Source organism: Numida meleagris, chromosome 2 (assembly GCF_002078875.1).
Source record: "Numida meleagris isolate 19003 breed g44 Domestic line chromosome 2, NumMel1.0, whole genome shotgun sequence".
NCBI lineage: Eukaryota > Metazoa > Chordata > Aves > Galliformes > Numididae > Numida > Numida meleagris.
The window spans coordinates 58,368,002-58,383,072 of NC_034410.1; the positions used below are offsets into that span (position 1 = coordinate 58,368,002).

Sequence of the window (15,071 nt, forward strand, 5' to 3'; positions counted from 1 at the left end):
ATAGCGCCTACATGCCATAAAGAAAGCAACACCGTACAGCAGCAAAACCAGAGCTTCTGTAAGATCTGTAAGAAAGTGACCTAAAAAGTCCAAGCACTACGTAATTTTAAATTCATAAATAAGGCAAGTGAAAACATCCTAATTTTTCAAATGTGCTGAAAAAAGGTGCAGTTTGTTTTACTACCAAGTCAGCATCTTAAGAAGGGTACGAGGAGAAAAAAACACATCTTTAAGAATCTTAAGACTAAACTTAAGAGCCTCCACAACTGTCCAATTTGTGAGGATGTACGAAGTCCAAATAACATCTTCCGACCATTTTCTATATTGTCTTTACTGACAGCGCACTGTAAGGTCAGAAATACAGCACACTAAGAAGGTATTCAAATTTCATCTTTAACAGAGCTAGTCTGCATTAAAAATTTGTAGGAATATGCTAATCTGAGATTCTTATTGTCTGCACAATCACAATAAGATATGAGCTGTTAAATTTTTCTCTATTTAAGTGTTTCAAAATATGCCATAGACAGTTTCAGTCTTTCATTTCAAACTGAAAACAAGTTTAATTTTGTGAAATGTTTCCAAGGAAACAGTATTATGAACATGATAAACCCAGCTTTCAGATGAATCTAGTTCTACAGCCAGAGGAAAAAAAGCCAGACAGTCATCTTAGGTAGTGCGTGAAACTTATTCCTGTAACATTTTCCTTGTCATTCCTATAATGATCCTAGAGATACCAATTTACTGATCTCACCTTCAGATAGCCCTCTCACTTTCTGAGGTTGCACAATTTCTGTCTAGTGGCCCTTGTTCTTGAGAACAAAAGCCTTTTTGGTGACAGTGCTGCCAAAAAAAGAATAGCTGCACAGACAATAAGATAATGCAAGATAGTGAGATTACCATCTGTGCAGTTTATTTATGTGGCTGAACCTTATAAGAAAGGAATAACTTAAAATTTTGTAAGAAGCAGAAATCAAGAAATGACACATTCTCTATACTTTCTTTTTAAATTAGGGATCTTCATTTCTAGAAAACATCAACAAATAAAACCCTTTCTTGTCCCAGCTACAGGTATTCCTGACCAATTAAATACAACTCAACTAATCAGACCTCAACTACAACTTAAATACAACTCAACTACAGACCTCAACTAATCCTCCTACACTTTTACACATTTGACAAGCAGGAAAGAACTGCAATTGTCTCCTGTACGGGTAAAAAACAGAGTACTGCTACAGTTTAAGAGAAAATACACTCGCTGTTTCACAATCCAATCTCCTCTTGCAGTTGCTGTATTTCAAGTCAAGGCATGGAGACAAGAAAGCTACTTCAGATTTTTCTTGTTTCAGTTCTACTTTATACATGAGTACTTTGCTAATAACATGTGAATAGAGAGTCAGTGAAGTTTGCATGTTGTGGTAACAAATGACTGTTATTGCAACAAATTACTGCTTTCTGAAGACATAACAGAAGGATAAAAATAGGTCTTAAGACCACACAGTTTTTCTGTTAGGTTAGTAGCATACAAAACAAACACAAACAAAACAGCAACTGAAGATTACTCTGTGTTCTGTTTACAAGAAAACGGGTACACTAGATGCTAAAAGGAAAAGCCAGCTTATTGCAACAGCAACATTTTTGCAAGAAAGCACAGTTTCTGTCTAGAGATTTACACACATGCTTTAAAAGACAGCAGAACGCTGAATTTCACAAACGTCATTCTAACACACTAAAGTTCTGCCTAAACCACAGGCACAGGTGTCATGGAAATTGAAAAGTAATTCTCCAGGACATTTTGGATAGTTGCTACTTATTTCTCCACTCACCTCACCACATACACAATCTACACTGCAAGACACAGACAAAACAGATGACCGGTTGTATTCAACAGTGTTTAAAAACAGCCAGATGCCAACAGGTGTCTTAAGGCCTCCCTAACAACACTGCTAAAAACCACACCGATACACTTGTGTAAGTTGCTGTAACATTCGATTTTGGAACAGGACATTCAGCTGATCTTACAAGTGCAATACAAAGCATGCCCTTAAGATCTGCATCAGCACACACACTACAGACTGAACAACCACTCTCACAGAGGTGTTAGCTCTGTGCTATTTGCTAAAAACACTACAGCCTTTCCAACCTTAGCTTTCGTTTTTTTTCTTCTAGACAACTTTGCACTTCCAATCTTGATTTCATTCTTGTCAAAAAAAGATAAAATCCTCTAAGGGGGTATGATTAAACATATCTTCCTCAACTGCTGTAAAAGTACAAAAGACTGTCTAGAAATAAATGGCAATAGTATCAGTTGTCCACTGCTTGAAATTGGATTTATAAGTCAATGCATGAGATAAAGAATGGACAATATTGAATACAACAAGTATAAGTGCATTTTCCCCAAAAATTCACTTTACCAGGGAAGGAAACAGACAAAAAAAAAACAAAAAACACCACACTCTCCTGGCAAAAGACTTAAAAACCATCAAACCCTGTATTTTAACTAAGATTAGGTGGGCATAAGCTGGTACCAGAACCAGAAGTGGCATGCCCTTCCTACCAAGGGGCAGATGCTCATTTCTGCTCCAAGATGCCCTCTCTTTGTATGCTGCCATATAAACAGACATTCCAAAAACTGATGAGGCTCAAAAACAACTCACTCTTGAGGTCAGTTTTTGGAGAAGAAACTACCTAGTCAGGCTTATCATGTAGCTAACACAAACCACTACAAACTGGGATGGGGAAGAGACCTCAGCATGTGTACAGAGGCTGCTGCTTTTCATGGCTGAATCACCACAAAGCATTCAAACCACAGCTTAGAATAAAAACTCTAAGCACAACAAAAATCCTGCTCTGACTGGAAAAGAGGAGATTCACTCCACTTATCAACAAGCCTAGGACTGAAACTCGTGTAGAAACAGATGATCGCCCTGCAATACACACAAGCTATTTATAACACAGAATGACAGGACAGCATTTTGCTTTTGGTAGCCACTGGACATCCTTCAGACAACCCCTTGGAAAGTGAAACTGGAGCATCCTTATGCCTAGAGTGCCCAAACAGAGCAACCACAGGGTACAGTAAAGCTTGCAGACTCCTAACAGAGAGGATACAGATGACTCTTCACCATTGAAGAAGGATGCCTGCAGAAATTGCTGATCACACTTAGAGCTTATGTAAACTACAACAGCAACATGCAAGGAACTTTCAGCTGCATAAAAGGGTGCAGCATTCGCTGCTATGTGAAATAAAATGCTGGGCTGTAAGGCAGACACATTTCCCCTTTACACAAAGCCAGAGGAGCTATACATGTAAAAGACTAGCACAGCTCAGTGGAAGGCAGCAAGAGGAAAGTGAAATCAAGAATTGAGAGAGACTGGATATAGTCTCATTTGCACATACCAACCTAGCAAAGAGAACGGACACATGGGGGTCACTTCCAGAAAGTAAGTGGACAGTAAGTTCAGTATTGTAACTGCTTCCCAAGTCACAAGAACAGGACTTAGCACACCCTTGTTCATTTCCATTCCCAGACCACTGACATACATTGGTATAATTAAGCCCCTGCTCCAGAAACTTGGATGACACTAAAACCATAGTTGTAAGAAATTACAGGAAAAAAAAAAACTCTTACATTACTTCTGGTTCTCTGAATAGAACCATTTTGCACTGAGAACTGTTATGAGCTTAAAAAGGCTTAATTAAAAGCTACAACTATGTTTAGCCTCCTCTACCATATCAGAATATTTTGAAAGTAATTGCTGCAACACTCTCAAATCCGACTTACATATTTGTTGAGGGTTTTGGTTTGTTTTGAAATATATTTCTAGTAACTGGAGATTTCAGTGGTGATCCGGATATAGCTTATTGCTGTTAATAGTCTTCTTCCTAACGTCTTGTAACAATCACCTTTGTACTATTCCCCATCCTACATCCATTACTCACCTACTGCTATTATCTCTGACCACACACATCCCTGTCCACAACATTTCACGTGAGGCCATGCAAAACAAAGCAAGAGTATAAAGGAGAACGTAAACAGAAAGAGGTCCTCAGACTGCAAAAGGAGGCATGAAATTGAAGAAGAAAATTGAAGAAATGCAGAACAGAAAATACTTACAGAACAATACGACGGCTAGTTACCACTTTTCACAAGAACTTTTTCAAGTTTTACAGGAATTATTCACATATCTGCACAGTAGCAGCACATAAAGGACATTAGGACTCTTCATGCCAAGCACTGTACAAATACCAAAACAGTTTTTGTTTGAAAGATATTTCAACCTTATTACTTTTATTAAACTTCATTCTCACTTCCCTTTTTTTCATCTGTTACCATCAGTTGTTGTGTGGCCCTATCATTTCTCACTTATTATCAAAAAACAACTTCACTCTTCATCAGTTCTGCAACACTAACTTCATATCTATTTCTTATTTCCTAGTCAGCCTGCTTTCGTGGTTTCTTCAGTATGTCCATAATGCCTATGAGTTCATCACTATGCAAAATGAACGTACTATGCACTTTGCAATTCCTACTCAAGACTGTCATCCCCTAAACACATACAGAACTTAGTGACCTCGGTCACTAGAGCAACAAAATCAATTCTGTTTCCCAGGCAGTTATGACAAACGATCATGGAAGCCATTTCAGATCTATACCTCATACTAAAAGGAGCTGTGCTCCAGCTTTGGAGGTGGCAAAATCAGTTTTATGATTGCTCAGGAATCTCGAGATATTCAAGATCATATTTCAGGAACAGGACCATCAACTTCTACAGTGGCACAAAAATTAGATCTCCTAGACAAGGTTTTTAGTAAAGGGTTTCGATGACTTGGGGCAAACCACACTAAACAAGAGTACGCAAACATGAATGCCGCTAGACTTGCTCATATAATTTAATTCACTGATTAAATACTTTAAGCTACATTTATAAAAAACAAATACTAAAAGTAAAGGCCACTACCAAAGGGAATTGCAAACCGCATTGTATTATCCATTGGCATTTATGAAGGCTTCAAGCTGTACTTAATCTTGCAGACAGATACTCAAGTTGCCTCTAGTAATCTAGGATTTATTATTTTAAACAGCACCATAAAATAAGGTCTGTTGTGCTTCCACAGCTATGCTCAGCCTCGAGAGTAGATTCTTTTGCAACAGCAAGGCATTTGAACTAATTGATCATATTAGTTGCATGCTCCTACAGTCATGGTCTTCATGAACTCTTTTCCCATGACCAGATGCCAAGAAGAAAAAAATGTTAAGATTGTGTGTGGATCCAGCCAGTTGAAACAACAGGGAGTGAGAAAGAACTAATAAACCCTATAAAACTGTTTTCTGTAGACCTACTTGTATGTCACTGCATTACATTCCCCAGTTTAGCCATTCCAAAATAATTTATTAGATTGAACACAGCAAAGCATAGATCTGTGAGATTCACACTATGTCTCATTCAAAGGCTTCTTGGTACTGAAGGCAGGGTCTAGAGATAGACACATTCACTGAGGCTCCATGTGAGTTCCTACTCTTCAACAGCTAAAGCTAGATTTGGCCTTGTCTCTGTGCACAGTATTCCCCAGCACCCATGCTATATTACAAAATGAAGAAAACAAACAGTTCATTATGCAGATAAAGACATTTCAAAAAAAAGCAACACTGAAAAAAAGACCACAAGAGCGAAGCAAGGCAGTATGCATTACTGTTGAAACAAGCTCCCTTCTGATTTTTTAAACACTCTTCACAAGTAACTTCTCAAGTCTTACCTATGGACACCTCACACACGTTTAAATCCTTTACTTGAAGGTGGCTTCCACTTTTGTAGTATTGCCCTGAACAACCTTCCGCATTAGAAGTGACTAAAAGGCATCAAAGGGCTAAGAATCAGCTAAGTTTGGTAAAATGACACTCTCTCCCTCATACACACTGGCATCATTTTAAAATCCATCATTTAAAGAAAAAAGAAAAAAACAAACAACTTCCAAACTTAACAGGCATGAATGTACTTCAGGAAGAGGCATATGCATCACAAGCAAATCACAGTACTCTATTTAAATGCCAGCAGAAGGGCAGATGCTTTTTTAATGTTTGAGAAGTAAAAAAAAAGTTGTTCCTAAAACTGATAGCAAATAATTACCAGAAACACTTACTTAGTACTGTCTCAACTTAAAGATACTTAGGTCTTCATAGTGTGGCAGAAGCAACTGCAGGTGCAAGATTCTGATAGCAAAGAAGTCTCCCAGAGAGAACTTCCAAGAACAGAACTGATAACAAACTACCACAAACACTCCTGCTCAAAGGCAACAGCAGTACTGAGAGGCCAGCTTTTCAAAATATTCCTGCACAATACTAGCTGTACTCATTCACTCACTCTTGTTCTTTCCATAGCGACAAATTCCTAGATATCCATTGAGAGCATTCCTCTTTATTTCTTATAACTGCTCAATAAAAAGTAGCCTTAAGGACAACTTTACTTTTTAGAATTAACAGAGCATCCATGAAAAGACTGCACTGCAGAGGTAAGTTCATCAGCTGCGCATCCTAAACACTTACTAAAAATTACCTAGACTCTGTACACACATGTCACACCGTTAAGGGTAAGAGCAGGCACAAACTAAGTCATTTCAACCCCAACTTCCCTGTCAGGAGAAACGATGAGATGTTATCACGGTATTTACTGCATACACTGATTTGTGGATAATTAGTACCACAATCAACTCACTTAACCATGTATCAGAGTGCAACTTCTCATGAATAATGAATTAAGTTACATAAAAACGGTTAAGATATGAAAAAAGACCAAATGTGTCCTACGTACCAAAGACATCTGCTGACTGAAAGATGACTGAAACATTATTTCAAGTAATAATTAATAATGCATTCAATACTTACCCATCTCTTCCCTTGCTGACAATTTTAACTTCAAAATAGTATATGCCACAGGCTGCAGGTATAGGATGTGTGGCTCGAACAGAAGCAGCATCTTTTGGAGTTTTTCCATGACCTGAAAAACAATTACATTCCAAACACAATGAAAATGTATTTGAAATAACTGCAGAAGGCAAATCAAAGGTATACACATCAACTACCCAAAACAAAAGACTTATGTAATGAGCAAGCAATTTATGATATTCTAGCTAGTCCTGTTTTTATGATAGCATATTTTCTTCCAATATTTAGTTCCCATTGTAGGTACCTGCATGGTACCTGCATTGCAACTAAGCATGCTACGAGAAATTCTGAATATATTACTCTAAGATGTTCTTCTATTATCTGACAGGAAGCTAGAAAAAAAGTTTCACTGTAGCAACTAATACAGCTGAGAATAGGCCACCTGGATTTAAAAGTACCACATGACTTCTCAAACAGCATTGACTCATTTTTATGGACTGAAAAAGTGATACAACCTAGTTTATTCTAATGCTTACTGCTACTGAATCTTCAGGTTAATTTAAAGACAGTTTAATAATGTTCTTCAGAGTAAACCAGTCATTTTATAGGATATGCGACTTGTAATTCATTTCCACATTCTGAATGCTATTTCAGGACAACATTAACATCCACCTGCAACTGAGTTAATGTAGTGTCTACTCCTCCTAAGCCTCACTAGATACCAGCTCTGCCACAACAAAAAAAAAATCACAACTCCTGCCCACTCCCAGGTTGTTCAACCTAACCAAATAGCTATTTACACTCTGCTATGAGTGATTCTTCCAAATACATCACCTTTTTCAAAGGTGATGTGTGGAAGCAGGCTTTTGGCCAGCTGACTTGTTTTTAGCAACAACCTGTTCAAGCAAGCCCAGTCTTTTCTGGGCATACCAAAATCCCTCAGCTATTGTGTTCAAGTCATAGACTGGATCACAGGATATAGTATTAAAAAACAGTAAACTGGAATCTGTCAAGGGGTTTTTCAGTAAGACAGCAGATTGTCCAGGAATAGGATTGCCACCTAAGAAAAATTCCTGCAGATGCCATCAGCAGACTCAACATGGATCTGAAGCACAATGAAAGAGACAGGTTCAGGCTTCAGCACTGCCACCTCCAGCCCAGACAGGAAGGCCTGCTGGCACTTAGAGACCAATCAACGTGCATATGCAAAAAAATAAAAGTAATACCTTTTTCCAGTGGTGTTAATACTGGAATTATTGCTCAGGAACAGATTAAACACATCTCACATGCAGGAAGTCCAGTCACAGAGCAAGCAGGAAAATGGCCTAGCCAGTCAGAATGATCAGGCACAGCTGACTTACACTACTAAACTTCTATCTACAGAGCCCTCTAGTGTAAATGTTGCTAACGCAGTAAATGCTTCTCCACCTAGAGCTGGCACCCACCCCCTCTTACCAAACGATGTATATTCAGCCAAGAAAAGCCCTCCACTTCACCAAGATAGCATGTAAATCGAAAACTTCACTAGCTCAGCAAACTCATCACTCACCCAGCTTAGCTCTGACCCACAACGTTCTTCTGACATAGCCAGTTTGCGTCAGTGTGTTACCGCTACCTGAAGGGAACTAGCCAACTACCTTAACTTTCTGGCTGCAAATGCACTGTTCACTTCAACATGACATTAATAAACATTTTACATATTTTACTATATTAAGCTTATTAACTATCTTCTGCATGTTGTTTTTTGAAAGTCTCAGATGAGGAAGTAGTAATTTACTCCTCCATACACAAGACAGCATGCAATGTCTTATTGTTCACCACTGGTAAATTATCTCCTCAGGCTGTGTCAACCAAAGCAATAACCAAGTAGATAACCTTATAGCTTCCCTAAGTTTCCTTGGTTTTCAAGTGCTGGTTACTTACTATTTAGCTACTGTAAGTTAGATTATCATTCTTAAGTATGCAGAAATACTTAGCTAAAAAGGCACCCCAACACTTTACGAGCACATGAAACTTCTGAGAAATCCCTTTAATTCAGCAACCTCAGATTACATGAAGCACTAATTTAAAAAATATGGGAGGGTGGCTTTCTTTTTCAGCGTCCTTAGCTTTTTGTTTTAAAACAGACCGAGAAGTTCCCTTGATTACTCTATGCACTTGACAATCTGTAGTTTCACTTTGAGTCAGTCTCCTTATTTGGAAAAGTCTTCCACATAGACGCCTAAAGCATTAGCAACTAGCCAAATGTTATTGAAAATGTACACCTATTACTGAGGAGACTTTTTTTTTGAAATCATAAAGTGTTTGGAAACAACACCAATCTAAGATATTCTTAGCATGTCTTCCTGGAACTAGTTCCCTCCTCACACCCCCTCGCCTACTTGCAAGGACATACCATGAACCAGATTGAATTCACTGAGCTGGCTTTACGAAACCCACCAGATTTTTTTAAGCAGCGGATCTGTTCTTTGATCCAGTTCACAGCCACACACAGCTGTCACAGTGCAAATGAGAAGTCCACACACGAGCAGAAGTAACAGGATTACCTTATCGGTATTGCCAAACACTTCATGTGGTGAAACAACCTGCTCGGGGAAGTCAGTGTCCAGAACACTGCTTTCATCCCATTGAAACAAAAGACAACCTAAATTTAGAACTTCTGGCCTTTTAATGTAATCTCCCATGAATCCCATTTTACTACCCGAGTATGCTGCTTTTATTTACAGTTACTTAGTTATTTATAATAACATCGTCAACAGTATCAAGCAGTTGACTACTTTCAAATATTCCAAACACCTCTACACTGCCACAACCTGCCAGCTGAGACCTCTGGTACTACCAAGCTATGTTAGACAGTGTGAGAAGCCAGTTATCAGCCAACTTTAAAACAAAAAGGTTCTTTACACTGTGGGTACCTGAGCTGCAAGACTTCTTACCAAAGGACAAAACAGACGTTAGTGTTTAAGCAGACAACAAGCAAACCTCCGAAACAGTAAACAACTGAGAAAATGCACTCTGCTTGTGACGTCCTTTACCTTAAAATACCTGAAAATGGAAACACAGAAACATCGTATAGGCCTGACATAGTTTTAGGTTTTTCCTTGGGCACTTATGGCCACTGTTACTGATGGGACTGTGAGGGAGCTGGGCGGTTCATCAACTTGGCATACTGTTACCATGTTGTTTGGTGATCTGAATCTCACTTCTTTTTGAATAAGAAAGCATCTTGGACTTCCAGCTCTGAACTTCTGAATCAGAGGTCCCAAATGCCTGAAGTAGATGATATGAACACTAATCTATGTTACCTAAAGCAGAGTTATTCCATAGTTGCAAGCTACCGTTAAAGATAATACTTTTATAATGTGTATTATTTAACAGTAAAAAAAAAAAATCATTTACAGCATCAAAATGAGAATTCTGCAAACAGATGCATTGGAGGGAGAAGGGAAAACGAGCGCACAAAGCTTAGGCTTCACACAGTACACCAGATCATAGTCAAATTCAATCACTAGAAATGTTTTCTATTTTGTTTTTGCAAAAAATGTTCAGCAGCTATGAGTTTATGCTTAGTAAGTAAAGCTTAATTTTCTTTTTAGGCAGTCATTCACATTAATTATTTTTACTAACAGTAATATAATTAGCTCTTTAGCAAGATTAAATTGAAATTCACCTAAATTTAAATTACATATACTTGAAAAAGCTAATTCAGACAAAAACATATCTGGAGAAAACATTTCAACTTCCAAAAATCTGTTCTTTGAACCAAAATCCAAGTGCATTATGCACGTACACTGAAGTCTACCGAAGTGTTGACCTCGACAGAGGTAAACATGCTTATACAGTTTAAATCCTTAAATGAAGTTTACATAAGCTTAACTGAAGTTATTTCCAACAGGTGGTTCAATGACTTGTTCAGACTGACAAAAGTAAAATAGTCAGGGCCTAATCATCTCTGGGATTCATAAGGAGAAGCTTTTACTGAGATAAGAAAAAAAAAGACGTGAGGAAATTACTGATGTTACTTCAACCTTCCCTCCCCATTTAACAAAACAAGACATCTCAGAGCTACGAGAGTGTTCAAAGCAGACATTGTGTACTAGGTCTTACACTGAGTACTGAATGTACTTCAAGTGTTCTCTGCCAGTAAAATTAACACAATCCTTGCATCACTGAATGACAACACGGAATTATTACTATAAAATCCCCTTTTGTTTGTTACAGAAATTGCGAGGCAGAGTTTGCACTGGAAAATAAAATAGAATTCTTTCAGTTTGGCACCAGAGACAGTTCAAAGGCAACTGCACTGTAAATAAATGCCTGGCTAAGATTTCCTGGCCTGTGACACATTAGAAGAAGTTCATGCAATGGCCAATTACTCAAAATTGCATAACTTTTGTCAGGAATTTTTTTTTTTTTTTTTGAGAACTGTCACAAGACAAGTGATGTGAAGTTACTAGAGGACCTTCCATGATTTTCTCACTAACGACTTGGCCTGTTTACTTACTCCTGTATACAAGTTCTTTCCTGGTTGCAGCCTTGGTTAGGTCTGTATTTTTATTTTTTTTTAATCTCCTTATGCTACATTGCATTGATTATTATCTAATGAAATCAATTTGCCTGTCTACTGGAACATACATATTACACATATCATTTATAAAACTGTTGTCTTTCCATGAGATCCAAGTGGTAGTTCCAAGTACTGTAGATATATGTAGAAATCTTTTAAAAGATGTCTATCTTAATAGTTAAATAATTTAATAACTACTTTACACATAGTATACACTGGCCCAAACTCTTATGCTTCCTTTACCACCTTCCTCCAGTTCAGAGCTGTTAATATTACAATTACGTGAGATTAAACAAATTCTGCTCTTGATACTGTTTTTCTCTTCTCCCTTAAGTAGAGATACCACAAACAACAGTCGCAAGGACAGTGTTAACTTTATCAGCTTGGACAGCTAGCTGGCAGCAACACCAAAACGTACATTTGTCCATCTGAAAACAAAAATGCCCTGGGGTACAGTCTTTAATGTATTATAGTACCACCAGTGCCAATGTATGTGAGTACCATATCCAGATTTTGACAACGCTTCCTAATCAAAAGCCAGAATTTGTAAAACTGTAACAGAATAACTCACTGTGGAAAGAAATTACACCTGTCCTGACAAACAACACGCCAGCCAATGCACCTTCTCCTGTACCACCTCCCCAGATACATCTTCCTTCTCAAGTAATTCACTATGATTCTGTGAGGTAACACAAAAGAATATGAGCACTGATCCTCCCGCTTTGTTCACTCCAACAAAATTTAAAGAGCCACCACCCTGATGCCAGGGAGTACCACGGATTTTAAATCTTCACTCCTGAATCAATATTTGGGTTTGCAGCAGTTTTGGTTTTTAAGTGCTCCCTCAGACACCTGCAAAAAACCTTCAGATCCAGAAAGGCAGTATAAAACATGACAGCTGCAATGGGTACAAAGGGACACCTCCTGCAGCTCACATCTCCAGACAAGTTGTCCACTGCTATACGAGAAAAATTAGACAAATTTTCAGTATCACAGAGAGAGCACCATCATTTCTCTGACAAACCAACAAAGTAATTTCTCACAACAGGCCAGCACATTAGAATTACAAAGCTATATGAAAACTTCGAAGGTGTTTCTTCTGATTGCTTCCCACCCCCACACACCATCTTTTCAGGAGCAAGTATCCCCAACACACTCAAGGTGAAGCCTGACTGAGATGAAGGAGCACTTGGACAAGGCTCTCAGACACAGGGTTTGAACTTCAGGTGGTCCTGTGCAAGTCCCTTCCGACTTGCGATGTTCTGTGGTCCTACAATGCCAGAAAAAGCGCCTCCTATCAGTCACAGCCTGGAGGAAACTACCCCAGAAGAACAGTTCTGTAGTTAGAAAGCCACAGAAGCAGCAGGAAAACTTGAGAACGTGCATCACTACTGTAAGAAAAGACAAGAACTGATTTTGACCACTGGCCTCTTTGGCCAGACCCATCTTCTCCACCTTCCTTGGGTACTTTGGTCCAGAACAACAGATCTTAACCTGTGTCCAATTCAAATTTTAACAAAAGCATCTACCATTCTTTCACAAATGCTTGGCCTCTTCAGTGCTTCTGAAGTTATCTAATATCCTACAAGAAGATACTTTGAATGCTTTCTTTTGAGACCTCTACTTGCAACTGATTTGTAGAGACAACATTTCACAACACTAAGCACATTTCTGCATGCTATCTTCCCTTATGCTCCTCACTGAAACTCCTCGTTTTCTTCCCTTCTATTGCATTCGTAAGGCTGCAGGATCCGGGAGGGGAAAATAAGACTGCAAATGTTTCAGTGATTTCCCCACACAGTGCCTCCGGTAGGAGTGCCCGATACCTTGCGCTGCTGAGCCCAGGTGCCAGGCTGGTTACACACACTGGGGCTGCCTTCACAGCCACCTCCATTCAGCTCCCAGGGAGAAAAGAGGGGCCACTTCAGAGGCCATTCACTCCCTCTTGCAGCTAGGAGAAAGAAAAACCCATTCATGACACCTCTCCTTTTCATAGGCCCCTGGGCTAATTTAAGAACTCTCCAACCTTCATCACTTACCATTACTTAAGAGCGAGAGCAAATCTGTTTTATTACTGTAACCTACCAGCTGTGCTTCACAACTTCTGGTAGAGCATCCACAGCATTTCCTACGCTGTCTTCACTTCAGAGGCACACAGAGCCTGCTGTAATTTCTTTCAAGTAACAAATTTCTGGCTTAATACTAAGGCAAAGAGAAGGAAACCAGAAATAGCACAAATAAAGCACAAAAATATACTTCTACAATTACACTGGCTGACCAGAAAGTCTCTAAGTTCTAATTTATGAGCAAAAAGAGTAGGGTAAAGAACACACAGGACTTGATGGCCATAAAGCTATGATCATCCTTTGAAAAAAAAAAAAAAAACACAACAAACCAACTGCAGCCACTAAGCAGCAGAAAATACAAAATGCTTCTAAAAATACAAGGTCATGAAAAACTGAACAAAAGCCAGGAAATGTGTAGTTGGGTATTAAATAACATGTCCTTAAATCACTCGGGGCCTCCCAGAAACCTGCTCTGTAGCTGATCATCAGCCTCCCACACTAGCTTCATACAGTGCAGCACACTTAGCATTTTTAACAGTATTCCGTATGTAATAATAAAGCCTCTCTATTAAAACAAGAAGTCCCCAAGAGGACATTTAATCCTTTCACGGCAGCCAAATCCTGCCATGTGTTTGTGTTGCTGTTTTCCCCCTCCGATTAAACAGTAACATGTTTATCGGGATTTCACTTGAATTTCACCACTGTGCACTCCCAGAAGGGTGACTGCGGGGTTGCTTCCTCCCCTCCCGTTTGCTGGGCACTGACAAAGGAGCCGGCTCCTCGCCGCCAGCGCAGAAGCGGTGGTGAAGCGCAGCACTCTCCCCTCGGAGCAGGCCCGGAGCACCAGATGTGGCCGTGTTTTTTCAGGTCAGAGCGTACGCCGGCGTTTCCAGGTTTTATGACATTTCATAACAACCAACACTTGCCGTTTTCCTACGCTCGCCTCTCGCGGATTCGTACGCACGCGGAGTTCGATTTTTATCTCTCCTCGGGAGAACCAGCGAGTCGAACCAGGAGGCACAAAGTTACAAAACCACCTCTGCAGACACAAGCCCCACGGCCACCCCTTCTCTCACAACCCTGCACGCTCAGGGAGCTTAATTCCATTTTTACACCCCGAACGCACACCCTGCTCTCCCCCCTCGTTTCCGCGTTCCCCGCTCCCCGCAGGAAGGAGCCCCGCACCGCCGTCACACCGCCCCGAGGGCCCGGCGCTGCCCCGGCCCGGGGACGGCCGAGGCTGGGGCAGGGAGCGCGGAGCCGGGCGGGGGGGGCTCTGAGGAGGAGGAGGAGAAGGGCGCGGAGCGTTATTTCCTGTTATTGTTGCCCCGGCCCTCACCTTTGTAGTGCACCCGCAGGTTGTTCTGCGAGAGGCCGATGTAACTGAATTTGTCCTTCGGGCTCCAGGAGCGGGGCAGCGGCGTCTCCTGCTCGTCCACGGCCGGGTACAGCCTCTTCAGCCGCCGCTTCAGCTCCTTCTCCTGCTCGTTCAGGGCCGGGTCGCCGTGCGGGTACGCCGCCGGAGCGCCGCTGCTCCCCGCCGCCAAACCCGGCGCC

At 40.2% G+C, this 15,071-nt stretch overlaps 1 protein-coding gene and 1 long non-coding RNA gene across 6 annotated transcripts in view; one reads left to right on the forward strand and one right to left on the reverse strand.

Annotated features, from left to right (window-relative positions):
* The window catches only part of RANBP9 (RAN binding protein 9), a 36,737-nt gene extending 21,672 nt beyond the window's left edge, over positions 1–15,065 (reverse strand). For 3 of the 4 annotated variants that reach the window (XM_021387966.1, XM_021387964.1, XM_021387965.1), the window contains exons 1-2: positions 14,854–14,878; positions 6,882–6,993 (exon numbers count right to left, since the gene is read on the reverse strand). The gene's annotated coding sequence lies outside the window, so the exon portion shown is untranslated. Of the gene's footprint in view, positions 1–6,881; positions 6,994–14,853 lie in introns of all 4 variants that reach the window. The other variant, XM_021387967.1, reaches the window with a different exon arrangement.
* LOC110394210 overlaps positions 13,945–15,071 on the forward strand; it is a 14,073-nt gene continuing 12,946 nt past the window's right edge. For both annotated transcript variants that reach the window (XR_002435453.1, XR_002435451.1), the window contains exon 1: positions 13,945–14,381. This is a non-coding gene — a long non-coding RNA (uncharacterized LOC110394210). The remainder of the gene's footprint in view (positions 14,382–15,071) is intronic.